General features: G+C 40.1%; 1 long non-coding RNA gene across 1 annotated transcript in view; it reads right to left on the bottom strand.

Moving 5' to 3' along the window:
• Positions 1-12,541, bottom strand: part of LOC113836660 — a 32,333-nt gene that overhangs the window by 5,322 nt on the left and 14,470 nt on the right. Inside the window, exons 4-5 of the long non-coding RNA XR_003487067.2 lie at positions 2,380-2,460; positions 1,494-1,589 (exon numbers count right to left, since the gene is read on the bottom strand). This is a non-coding gene — a long non-coding RNA (uncharacterized LOC113836660). The remainder of the gene's footprint in view (positions 1-1,493; positions 1,590-2,379; positions 2,461-12,541) is intronic.

The raw sequence follows: 12,541 nt of genomic DNA on the forward strand, positions 1-12,541 counted from the left end.
TCCTACCCCCACCCTTCAGCATATAAGTATCTCTGGACTGCACTTTGTGAGTATGCATGATCTGAATGCATTTTGGCTTGAGATCAGGACCAATTTCCCACAATTCCTGAAATAGCCCAGAACTTATTTCTGTCATGTTTTAGTATGTATTTATGTGAAGTGTCAATATGAACAATGACTATTACAAAATCAAAGTATTGGTCAAGTCCGAAAAATGTTGAAAATGTTCCATATCCTGAAGTTAACAAATATCCAGTAAAGACTTGACATTTTAGAGATTTGTTTTCATTATTTTAAATCATGTGTAGGTATGTGCATATGTGTGCAGGTGTGCTGGGTGGCTAGAGGCATCGCATCCTCCTGGATGGAGTTTTGGGCAGTTGTGAGCTACCCAATATGAGTGCTGGGGTCTGAACACAGGTCATTTGCAAAAGCAGGGCAAATTTAAGCATTGTGTCATCTCTCCAGGCCCAATATTTAATTTCTATGTAAAAATCAATATTATATGCATCCCAATATGCAAATTTGCTTTGCTCAATAATAAACAGTAAAATGAAATGTATTTCAAAGAACTATTTAAAATAATATTTCAATTTTTCTTTTGGGAGTTCTCTACTATACATAATGAAATATGACATGTATCCATTATTTTCTCTTCCAGCATCCTTCATATCTTTCCCAAAAGGTTACTCTCTCGACTTCATCTTTTTTTAAAAAAAAATTTATATATATATACATATATGTGTGTGTGTGTGTGTGTGTGTGTGTGTGTGTGTGTGTGTATGTGTGTGTGTAATCTAGGAAGTTTAGTTAGTGCTGCCCACTATCTGCATGCATGTGGGGCCATCCCCTGGAGGATGGGAAGCCTACCTGTGGCCACATCCTCCAACAATAATAATTGTCCCTCTCTAAGCAACTCTCAGCTGCCAATAGCTCCTCAACAAGGCATGGGGCCTGGAGATCACATACCCCACCTATGCTTTAGATTGGGTGGCTTGATCGTGTGCTGGTAGCCACAGCTGTTGTGAATTTACAAATGTATTAGCCATGCCATGTCCAGAAGACAGCATTTCACAGTACTCCTGATCCTCCAGCTCCTACATTCTTCCCTCTTCACCATACACAGTGTTCCCCAAGCCCTAGTGGTAGATTGGTATAAATGTCTTATTTAGGGTGAAGCACTCAGTCTCTTGTGAGCATTTGATCTAGCTGGACATCCCTGCACTGACTGCTCCCCACCGTACAAGTACCTTCTCTGACTAAGGTTGAAAGCAGCCCAGGTCTACAGGTCTGAACGTAAATACGTAGAAGTCTATTTGGCAGCATGAGCATCTAGCCATGGCTCTACCCTAGTACCTATGACCTCCCCAGATTTTGATCAAGATTCCAGTACCACATGTGAAAATGTCCTTGTTCTCATTACTTTTCTATTGCTGCCATAAAACACCACAACTAAGGAAATTAATAGAAGGAAGGGATTATTTGGGACTTACAGTTTCAGGGGATAGGAGTCCATCGCTGTCAGGTGGGGAGCATGGCAACAGACAGGCAGGATAGCACAGGAACAGCAGCTGAGAGTCAGTCATATCCTGATCCACAAACAAGAAACAGAAGGCACACCAGGGATGGCATGAGCCTTTTGAAACCTGAAACCCACACTTTCAACAAGGTCACACTTCCTAATCCTTCCCAACAGTTCCACCACTTTGGGATCAAGTATTCAAATGTAAAAGCCTATGGGGGGGTCATTCTCATTCAAATGACCACATCTCTCCTGTGGATCAGACCTCAATCAAAAAGCAACTAGTCATTCTAACAAATGTGGAACTATTGCAGCAGTGTGCACATCTTGCCTGGAAAGGGAGTAACTGTGGCATGCAGGGTCTAGTGCTGGGTAAAACCATTGATGTCTTTTCTCTCCCAGTAGCCTGGTGCTAGAAAAGCCAGCCAGCACAGGGGAAGTTTGAGAATGATTTCTCTATGTCCTGTAGCAGAAGTATGGCATCTTCAGCAGTAGGGTCTTACCATGTAATTATGAAAGACAACTGAGGACAATGGCAATAGTCTGTTACTTAGGAGACCTCTAGGGCTTCCCTGACCCATGACTTGAAGGGAGAGATTTTTATGCCTTGTGCAATGATTTACATTAAAAAAAACCTTTGTCTTCTAAGAGCAACATTGTCCACCAATGCAGGGCAATTCCATTAATATCTTTTAAAGTTACATTTTGAAATGATCTTACTAACTCACAGGTTTCTAGAAGGCTTTTCATACATACTTAGTTTTCTTGAACACACTGTATTAGTTACCTTTATGTTGCTGTGAAGAAATGCCATGATGAAAACCAACTTATGGAAGAGAGAGTTTATTTTGGCTTACCTTTCCAGAGGGATAGTCCATAAAAGCAAGAAGCAGGTGGATGGCAGAAGCAGGAAGGAACTGGCAGTTGGCTGTTCACATCTTTCATCCACACACAGGAAGCAAGGAGAGGGAGAGCAGAAAGTGAGGCAAGGCTGTGAAATCTTAATACCCCTCTCCTAGTGCTATACTTTCTGTAGCAAGGATCTACCTCTTACAAATTCTATCATGTTCCCAAACAGCCCTACCAACGGAGAGACCCAATGTTCAAATGCATGAGCCTTTGAGGGAAATTTCTCCATCAACACACCATACCTACCCACAACTAAAGTAAATTCACTTAAGAAACATTTTTAGCAAGATTTTTATTAGTATACCCATTTTAAAACTATATACCCGAAGTCTCATAAGAATTTTTGGGTGAAATGCAGAAAGAGTTAAGAAGGTTTCATCTAGATTATAAATGACCAGATGACCAAATCTTGCAGACTGAATGAAAAAAAATAAAAAGAAAAAATGGTAGAGGAGAAAGTTCATTATAGATACAAGGGAGATCGTAGTGAGAGGCGGGGACATCTGGGAGAATCAGGAGTGAATATGAACCTGAACCATGTGAGGAGAATGGGGAGGGAAAAGGAGAGAGCCATGAGACTAAGAAGCCAGGAAGGTAAAGGGTAGAAAAGAGGGCCAGGTAACCAAAATGGATGGATTATATATAGGGAAGGACAGCTCGGAGAAGGGCAGACCAGCCCCTTGGCTAGAGAAGTTTAGGGTAAGGGTTGGGGTATGCCTGAGGGATGCTGGGAGAAACCTGGCAGCCAGGCCCACTTTGATATGTTAAATAGGTACCTCAGTCATTTGTCTTGGGTGTGAGACCTAACACAAAGCATTGGATTTTTTATTAAAGTGAAACAAGTTTGTGTGTGCATGTATAAGTGTGAACACATGTATGCATATGTGTATAGGCTAAAGTTTGACGTCCTTTTCAATATTCCTCCACCTTACTTTCTGAGATAATGTGTCTCACTGAAATCCAAGCTCATTTCTACAGCTAGACTAGCTGGCCAATGAACTTCAAGGATCTTGCTGTCTTAGAGCCTAGATTTTGATGTGTTTGCTGAGGATCCAAACTCAGGTCCTCATGCTTGTCTGGCAAGCTCTTTACTGACTGAGTCATCCCCCTGGCCATTGAATAATGTTTGATTGGAATACAGGTATAGTCATTGTTCTCTACGCAGTTTCCACGTTAAAATGGAAGATCTGAGCTGCTGCATAGAGAGAGATTCTACAGCCTACAGGGTTTAAATATTTACCATCTTGCCCCTTAGAGAAAAAAGCCTGTTGTTCCCTGGTCTAGGAAATGTTAACAGTTCTGATGTATATACACCCTGGAGAAACTGTGAGAAACACTTATCAGGAGCCAGTCAGAAAAGTGTTTGTAGAAAAACACTCTGTAATAATAAGACCCTGGACACAGCCCAAATATTCATCAAACAGGAAAATTCATAAACTGTGATATATGGCTGCAGGGCCCTATTTTTCGACAGTGAAAACAAACAGCAGCTACTCATGCTAGCATGAATGAATTTTATATAACATGGACTAATAAAATTCAGACAGAATGATTACAGGGGATTCCATTTGTAGAATAGTTAAAAAAGAATAAAGGCTAGAGCGATGGCTCAGCTATTTAAGAGCACTGGATACCCTTTCAGAAGACTGAGGCTCAATTCCCAGCACCCACATGGCAGCTCACAACCATCTATAACACCAGTTCCATGTGATCTGGTGCCCCTTTCTGACCTATGCAGGCACCAGGTATGCACATGATACATAGACATACATGCAGGTAAAATACCCATATACATAAAATAAAATACATTTAATTTTTTTTAAAGGGCAAAGAATTCCTGGAGGAGCATATTTGCTGAAAGCATATAGAAAATCAAAGAAACGATAAACACAAAATTTAGGATAGAGACAGTTTACAGAGTTAAAAGGAGGGATGTATGATATGAGAGGCACAAGCAGTTTTCAACAGTGGCAAATATCCTATTTCTTAAGCAAGAGGATGTAAGCCCATGTAAGCTTATCCCCTTTGTATACACAGAAGACGACTTTATGACAAAAACACATTATTTGGAAAGATGTCTTTCATAAATATAAATCAAAAATTTTCAGAGACATTAAAAAGGAATGGTCATAATTTGGAGACATGGAAACTATTTCAATCTATATATAAGGGATGAGATGGGCCTGGGAGTATAGCTCAGAGATATAGCACTTGTCTAGCATGAATGAAGTTCTGAGATCAATTCATAGCACTTAAAAAAAATGGAAGGAAAATGAAACAGAATACTACACAATTCTACTAATTAACTATATGAATTATGTATGCCACACAAGTCCAAATATCTAATGATATGACATATTATATATAAAATTATAAAATTCAAACATGTACTAAAGAATTGCCTTATTATTTAATTATTAAACAGATGATAAATTCATAATTCTACATGAAATCATATACTTAACAATATATATGATAAAAGTTGAGCTTAAGAAAAACTGTGCAAAAAAATTTTTGTTTGCATGATGAAGTTGGGTTTCTAGGGAAACCTGGGGACCTTCTCTGAAGAGTAAATGTGTTGAGGCTGGAGAAATGACTTTAGGAGTATTTGTTGTTCTTGAAGTGGATCTGTGTTTGGTTCTCAGCACTCACATAGCAGCTCACAACCATCTGTAACTCAAGTTCCAGCAGATCCAACACCCTCTTCTGACTTCTGAGGGCATTATATGTGCACAGATGCACATTAGTACAAGAGTAGCACTTCTCAACCTATGCATCATGAACCCTTTGGGTTTCAACTGACTCTTCCACAGAGGTCACCCAAGACCATCAGAAAACACAGGTATTTACAATTCATAACAGTAGCAAAATTACAGTTATAAAGTAGCAATAAAAATAATTTTATGCTTGGGAGGTTCACTACAAATGAGGAACTGTATTCCAAGGTTGCAGCATTAGGAAGGTTGAGAACTAGTGGTTCATATACACACACAATAAAATAAAAGTGCTTGAGGAGGAGGAGGAGGAGAGAGAGAGAAACAAGGTATTCTAAGGGGAATGGTAGCTTTACAGTAAATACAGGGATCCTTTAGCAACTACACTCAGGGGTTCTTGCAAAAAATTCCACCTTGTGATTTTCAGCATTCAAAGGTCAACAGAAACTGGAAACCCAGATGGCTTTGGAGTTGATCCTTCAGCAATGGGTACAGATGGAAAGAGAGAGGAACACTTTAAAGTACAGACCTTGGAGAAGCCATTGGGGGAATAAGAGAGGCTGGTATACAGGAAAAGGGAGACGATAAAGTGAGAGCCTGTTCCAAGTCATCAGTTCACACCCCTGTTCTACCGAGGCTAACCTGTCTTAGAGATAAACAGTTTGGTCTCCTGATTTCATCTCTTCTCCTTGTCCTACTCTAGCTTTTGGCACTCCTGTCTCTGGGTGGGGCTGCTTTAACATGACTATATTTTATCCAGTATGCAGGGATGTTAATCAGGCTCACAAGTAACACACTTGCTACCAAAGTGAAATGGAGGCAGGGACTTGCCCACCACAGCCTGTTCTGCCATGTATTCTCTATGCATCCCCTTTTCTATCTTGATGTGTCATCAAAAGAAACATGTACAGATGTCAATGTATTTCAAAGCAATATGTCTCTTCCTCTGGAGACAGATATCAATTGAGGCATCAAGTTAAATCCCCATTAGATAAAGGCTAATATTCTTAGCAGTGATATGTATCACCATGGCAGCAATTCTGTTGCAAGTGCAGTGAGGCAACAGGCAGCTCATTACCAACCAGTGTTCCAAACCTACAGTGCCTACTCACACAAGTGCAAAGATAACAGTCTTTTGCAAGAGCAATAAGATCACTTACTTGCTATAATGTTGGAGTGGTATCTTTATATTTATTTACCTTTTTGTGGTTTCTTTGGGACAGTTCTCGATGTATAGACCAAACTGGTCAGGAACTTGTTATGGAGTTCAAAATGGACAGAAAGTCATGAATGTCTTACCTCAGCCTCTTCAGTGGTGAGATTTTAAACATGTACCATTATATCTGACTATGGAATGGAATGTTTAAAGCAAGAGGCATATGCTAAAAACATTGCATGGGCAAGATACTGAAGGCTAGCCATTGTGCCTATCAGGATAAGAATGGCGAGAGAGAAAGGCTGGGGAGAGAAAGAAGCAGATAACAGGCAATGCAAAACTTTGAGATCCATGTAAGGGAAGCTACTAACACATTATAAATTGGGGAGGCTTGATTGGATTTGCCCTATATAAAGGACACAATGGTAGTTGCCAGGAGAAACAACCAGGAGAGGAGTTAATCCATGGCCTTGTGTCATCTGTCTCTTGTAGTAGGGTCTATAAAATGACGAGGTACAAGTGATACTGTGAAAGACAATTAGAAACGTCCATGCAGAGTGGACACAGGATGCACACAGAACCCAGATAGTCCTTCAGTGAAGGACTTGTGTTGGTGGCAGATGAGTACTGTTCAGTGACAGCCATCAGCCTCCACTAAGTCTGGGAACTGTTTCCAATGTTATAAATGCCTCTACCCAAAGTCAAGTCTTCTTAGAGCTTGCACGGAGGAGTGAAGATACAGAGCAGGAAGTTCTGGCCATTGAGAATGCACAGAGACTAACCACAGAGGCTCTCCTCTTCCCAGAGATTCCTGCAAAGATGCACTGACACTGACTTCTGATTCACAGACACTGATCCTATGGCACTTCCTTCCTATAGTCCCATCTCAAATCTGCTTCCTGGAGAATGTAACCTATGATATTGTATTAGTGTAACACATTGGAGTCATCTCATTCCAACTCCACTAACATTGTGAAACCCAATAAATAGTCAGAAAACACATACTATCAACTGCAAATTTTGGGTTTTAAACATCTTAAAATGAAGTATATTTTATTATTAGAAAATAATGTGTACTTTGGAAAATTTTGAACATAAAGTTATATAAACAAGAAGGAAACAATATCCTATTGATGTCCAGAAAAAAATGGACAAGTTAGACTTATAGTTCCAAAAAGACAAAACACATCTCTGGATATAGAATTTCTCCTTTTAGGGCCGGGCGTTGGTGGTGCACGCCTTTAATCCCAGCACTTGGGAGGCAAAGGCAGGCGGATCTCTGTGAGTTCCAGGCCAGCCTGGTCTACAAGGGCTAGTTCCAGGACAGGCTCCAAAGCTATGCAGAGAAACCCTGTCTTGAAAAAATAAAAAATAAAAAAAGAATTTCTCCTTTTATCAAGCAGCAATGAGAGGCCCTAACATCTGGGAATATGAACGGAGGACAAGGAGGGGGATGTACATTTGTGAAGCAGGAAAAAATAGGTCTCCCAAGTATCCTACTAGAATTGTGTTACAGGAAGCCCATTAAAAGAATGTATAAGGAAAACCTACGGTATCATAACATACTGCAATAATGCCCAGTCTTGACCAAAAACCCCATTATCTTAACCAAGAGATAGAAAGACCTGTGGAAAAATGAAGAACAGATCTGTAAGACACTGTGATGACAGAGATGTCAGAATTGTTTGACATGTATTCTAAAGTATCCTTGACAAAGCAATTGGGAAAGTTCTTGAAACAGTGAAAAACTAGAAATCCCCAGCAAAGAAATCAAATATGAAAGGAGAACCAAGTGGAAGCCTTAGAACTGGAAATACTATAGCAGTGGTAGGGGCTGGGGAAATGGCCAAGCAGCTAAGATTTCACTGCTCTTACAGAGAACCCGTTTGGTTTCCTGCACCTACTTGCCTACCTACCTACATGCACACACACATATGCATAGTCTAAAAAATAACAAAAGATCTTCATAGCTGAAAAAAATGTACTGGGCTCCACAGTAGATTAAATAAGGAAGAGGGAATAATTGGTGCATTGAAGGAGGAAGTAACAAACAGGATGTGATTAGAACAATCAGAGAAAAGTGGATAACATGAACAGAGCCTCAGGAACCTGTGAAACTAGAACTGAAGACCTAACACTGTGCCACTGAGTCCTGAAATGGGCACAAATGAGAAATAATAGAAGAAATAACAGCTGAAAGTTCTAAATTGTAATAAAAGAGGTATCTACAGATCCAGCTAGCTAAGTGAATAAAAAATGGATAATACAAAAAATATGCAGACAAATCATTGGCTCTGAAAACAAAAATACTGAAAACCACTAGAGAAAAATGACAATACACCTAAAGAGAATAGAAATTCAAATGACAAGAATTTCTCATCTCAAACAGTGGAAGACACAAATAAGTGGTACAATATTTTTCAAATGATTAAATAAACAATTGAAAATACCCAGTCCTCTTCTGCAAGAAACTTGTCCTTCAGAGATGAACATGAAATCAAAACATTCTCCTCTGCCTCCTACCCCTCCCTTCCTCCCCCCTCCCTCCCTCTCCTTCCCTCCACCCTCTCCTTTTGTTTTTCAAGATGGGGTTTTCTCTATGTAGCCCTGGCTGTCTTGAAATTCACTTCTGTAGACCAGGCTGGCCTCAGAGACTCACCTGCCTCTGCCTTCTGAGTGCTGGGATTAAATGCCTGTGCCACCACCTCCAAGAAATGCATTCTCAATTGAAGGAAAATACACACACACACACACACACACACACACACACACACACACACACACACACACACGCACACACACACACACAGGAGAAGAAGGGGAAGACAGGGAGAGAGAAGGAATTTATCCAGAAAACCTGTTTTAAAAGACTCACAGAAGGACATTCTGTAAAAGGAAAGAAGGTAGTGACATATGCCAGTAATTTCAACACCTGGGAGGTAGAAACAGGAAGATCAGAAGTTCAAGGTCATCTTCCCTTACACAGTGTGGTGGTTTGAATGAGAGTGGCCCTATAGGTTTATATATTTTGATGCTTAGTCCCCAGTTGCTGAACTTATTTGAGAAGGACTAGAAGGTGTGTGGTCTCGTTGGAGGAGCTGTGTCACCAAAGGTGGCTTTGAGGTTTCAAAAGTCATGCCAGGTCCAGGGGCTCCTTCTCTCTGCTTGTGCATCAGGATGTAGAGCTCTCAGCTACTACTCTAGCACTATGCCTCCTACTTGCCACAATACTCTCCACCATGATGATAATGGACTAATTAATCCCTGAAACTGGAAGCAAGCTGCTAATTAAATGCTTTCTTCTGTGGGGTCAAGCACACCACAAGAAAATCCACAGAATCAACTAACTTGGGCTCACAGAGACTGAACTGACAACCAGGGAGTCTGCATTGGACTGGCCTAGTCCCTCTGCATATGCTACAGTTATGTAGCTTGGTCTTATGGGACTCCTAACACAGCAGGGGCTGTCTCTGACTCTTTCCTTCAACTAGGTTGCCTTGTCCAGCCTTAATAGGAAGAGAGGTGCTTAGACTTATTGCACCTTGATATGCCATGTTTGTTTGATATCCCTGGGAGGTCTGCCCTTTTCAGAAGAAAAATGAGAGAAACAGAGGAGGAGTGGATGGAAGGGGGGGTCAGAGAGGACGTGGGGGAGGGGTGTGAGGAGAGCAGGAAGAAAAAACTGTGGTCAGATTATTAAATAATAAAATTTTATAAAAGGAAAAAATGGGAGAAGAGGAGGGGGTGAGGAAGACATGAGGGAGAAGAAAGTTTGAGTCAGGGGAAGAATAAAAGAAAACAAGAAAGGAGATACCATAATAGAGGGAGACATTTTAGGTTTAAAGAGAAATCAGGCACTAGGGAAATGTCTGGAGATCTACAAAGATGACACCAGCTAACAATCTAAGCAACAGAGGAGAGGCTACCTTAAATGCCCTCCCCTGATAATAAGATTGATGACTGACTTATATGTCATTCTAGAGCCTTCATCCAGCAGCTGGTGGAAGTAGAAGCAGACACCCACAACTAATCACCGAACTGAACTGGAATCCATTTGCAGAGAAGTATGAGTGATGAGCAAAGGGGTCCTACCAAGCTGGTGAAACTCACAGAAACAGCTGACCCGAACAACAGGTAGCTCTTGGTCTCCAGACTGATAGCTGGGAAACCAGCATGGGACTGATCCAGACCTCAGGAATGTGGGTTTTAGTGAGGACACCTCAGAAATCTACGGGACCTCCTGTAGTAGTTCAGTACTTATCCCTAGCATAGGTGTGGATTTTGGGAGCCCATTCCACATAGAGGGATACTCCCTGAGCCAAAACACACGGGGGTGGGCCTAGGCCCTATCCCAAAGTATACGATAGACTCTGATGACACCCTATGGATGGCCTCACCCTCCCTGGGGAGCAGAAAGGATATGTGATAGGTAGGGTTTTAGCTGGGGGGCAGGGTGGTGGTAGGGCTGGAGGGGAGGGAGAGGGAACTGGGATTGACACGTAAAACAATCTTGTTTCTAATTCAAATTTAAAAAAATGGGAAAAATGCTTTCTTCTGTAATCTGCCTTGGTTATGATGTCTCTTCACAAGGACAGAACACTAAAAACCATTTTGACGGCTCAAAATGATTTATTTAAATATTTGGGGCTAGATACTGGAAGATGGAAGAATGTAATAAACAAAATACAGGAAGATATACATAGGTTTTCCTGCTGTAAGATTTTTCTAAATTTTGTTTGACACCTTCAGGAAAAGTTATTATACTTTCTGATTGGTTCTAAATGTTTGTAAAGGAAATATCTAGGGTCATTATATCTAAGTGACGAGAAAAGGGATATAAAGAGATGTAAGATTTCTATATTTTACCTAAACGTTAAAATGACAACAGTAGACTGTGAAAAGATATGTTTATATGTCATACCTATGGCAGCAGTGTAAAAGTGCTTGAAAAAAGATCTGTTTAGGGTTGCAGAGAGGGCTGAGCAGCTTAGAACACTTACTGCTCTGCTAGAGGACTGGAGTCTTTTTCTCAGAACCCATGTCAGGTGGTTCATACCTGCTACAACTCTAGCTCTTGGGGTGTCTAACACCTCTGGCCTTGTCAGTCACCTGCACTCATAGGCACAGACCCCCAACCCTGCGTGCACATAAACATAATAAAAGAAAAAACTAACTCTTTAAAAAAAGAGGTATATTTAAAACATTATAGGTAAACCAAAATGAAATTCTAGAAAATGCTAACACAATCAACAGGAAAACAGAAACTATAAACAAAAAACGCAGAAAACAAAACAAAAATTTCAAAATGGCATCTGTAAGTTCTGGCATATTAATAATAATCCTATCAAATATAAATACATGTACCCATTTAAAAAGCATGATCCAATTATATGCTATCTATAAAAATCCTCACTTTGCCTCCGATGACATAGAAATATTAAAGGTAAAAGAATGATAACATTAAAGAAAGCAAAAATACTTACATTAATATAATTAAGTAGATCACAGAGCAATGAAAACCATCATGAACAAGAGAGACATACTATGTCATGATTAAGGAAGAGATTAAATTGTGATATGTACCTGTAATCCCAGCACTCAGGAAGCTGAGATTGCAGGGGATTATGAGTTCAAAGCCATAGTGGAATACATAGTTAGACATGGTGGGAGGACAAAAGGCAGAGGGGCATTAAAGGGACCAAGGAAAAGTATTCACCAAACGGAAGAGGTATGAAAAATGGGAAACAAAATTGATTGAATAGAAGGAAACAAATTCACAGTTGTAGTTAGATTTATATTTGTAGTTCCACATATCTCTACAATATGATGAACAACTAGACAAAGATTGGCAAGTATACAGAATACATCAGTGAAACTATCTAGAGGATAGTTTCTATAGAAACTTGATAGAAACTATCAAGAGGATCCAGGTAGGGTTTTCTGAACACTCCACTCACCACTGGTTGAAACATTATTCTGAAGTTGTTACAAAACATGTATCAAGACATTCACATTCTAAGCCTTGGAGATAATCTCAATGGACCCAAGAGAGCTGAAATTATACTGTGTATTATATGACTGCAATGAAAGCAAGCCAGAGATCAGTAACAGAAACATAACAGGAACCAGACAGACACTCCAAATACAGTACCCTTCTAACTCTCTAAGATCATATAGGAAGTTTAAGACCCAGTTTTTTAGGTGTTTGTTTGTTTTTAGTACTAGAGATTAAATTTGTTC

Source organism: Cricetulus griseus, chromosome 7 (assembly GCF_003668045.3).
Source record: "Cricetulus griseus strain 17A/GY chromosome 7, alternate assembly CriGri-PICRH-1.0, whole genome shotgun sequence".
Lineage (NCBI taxonomy): Eukaryota > Metazoa > Chordata > Mammalia > Rodentia > Cricetidae > Cricetulus > Cricetulus griseus.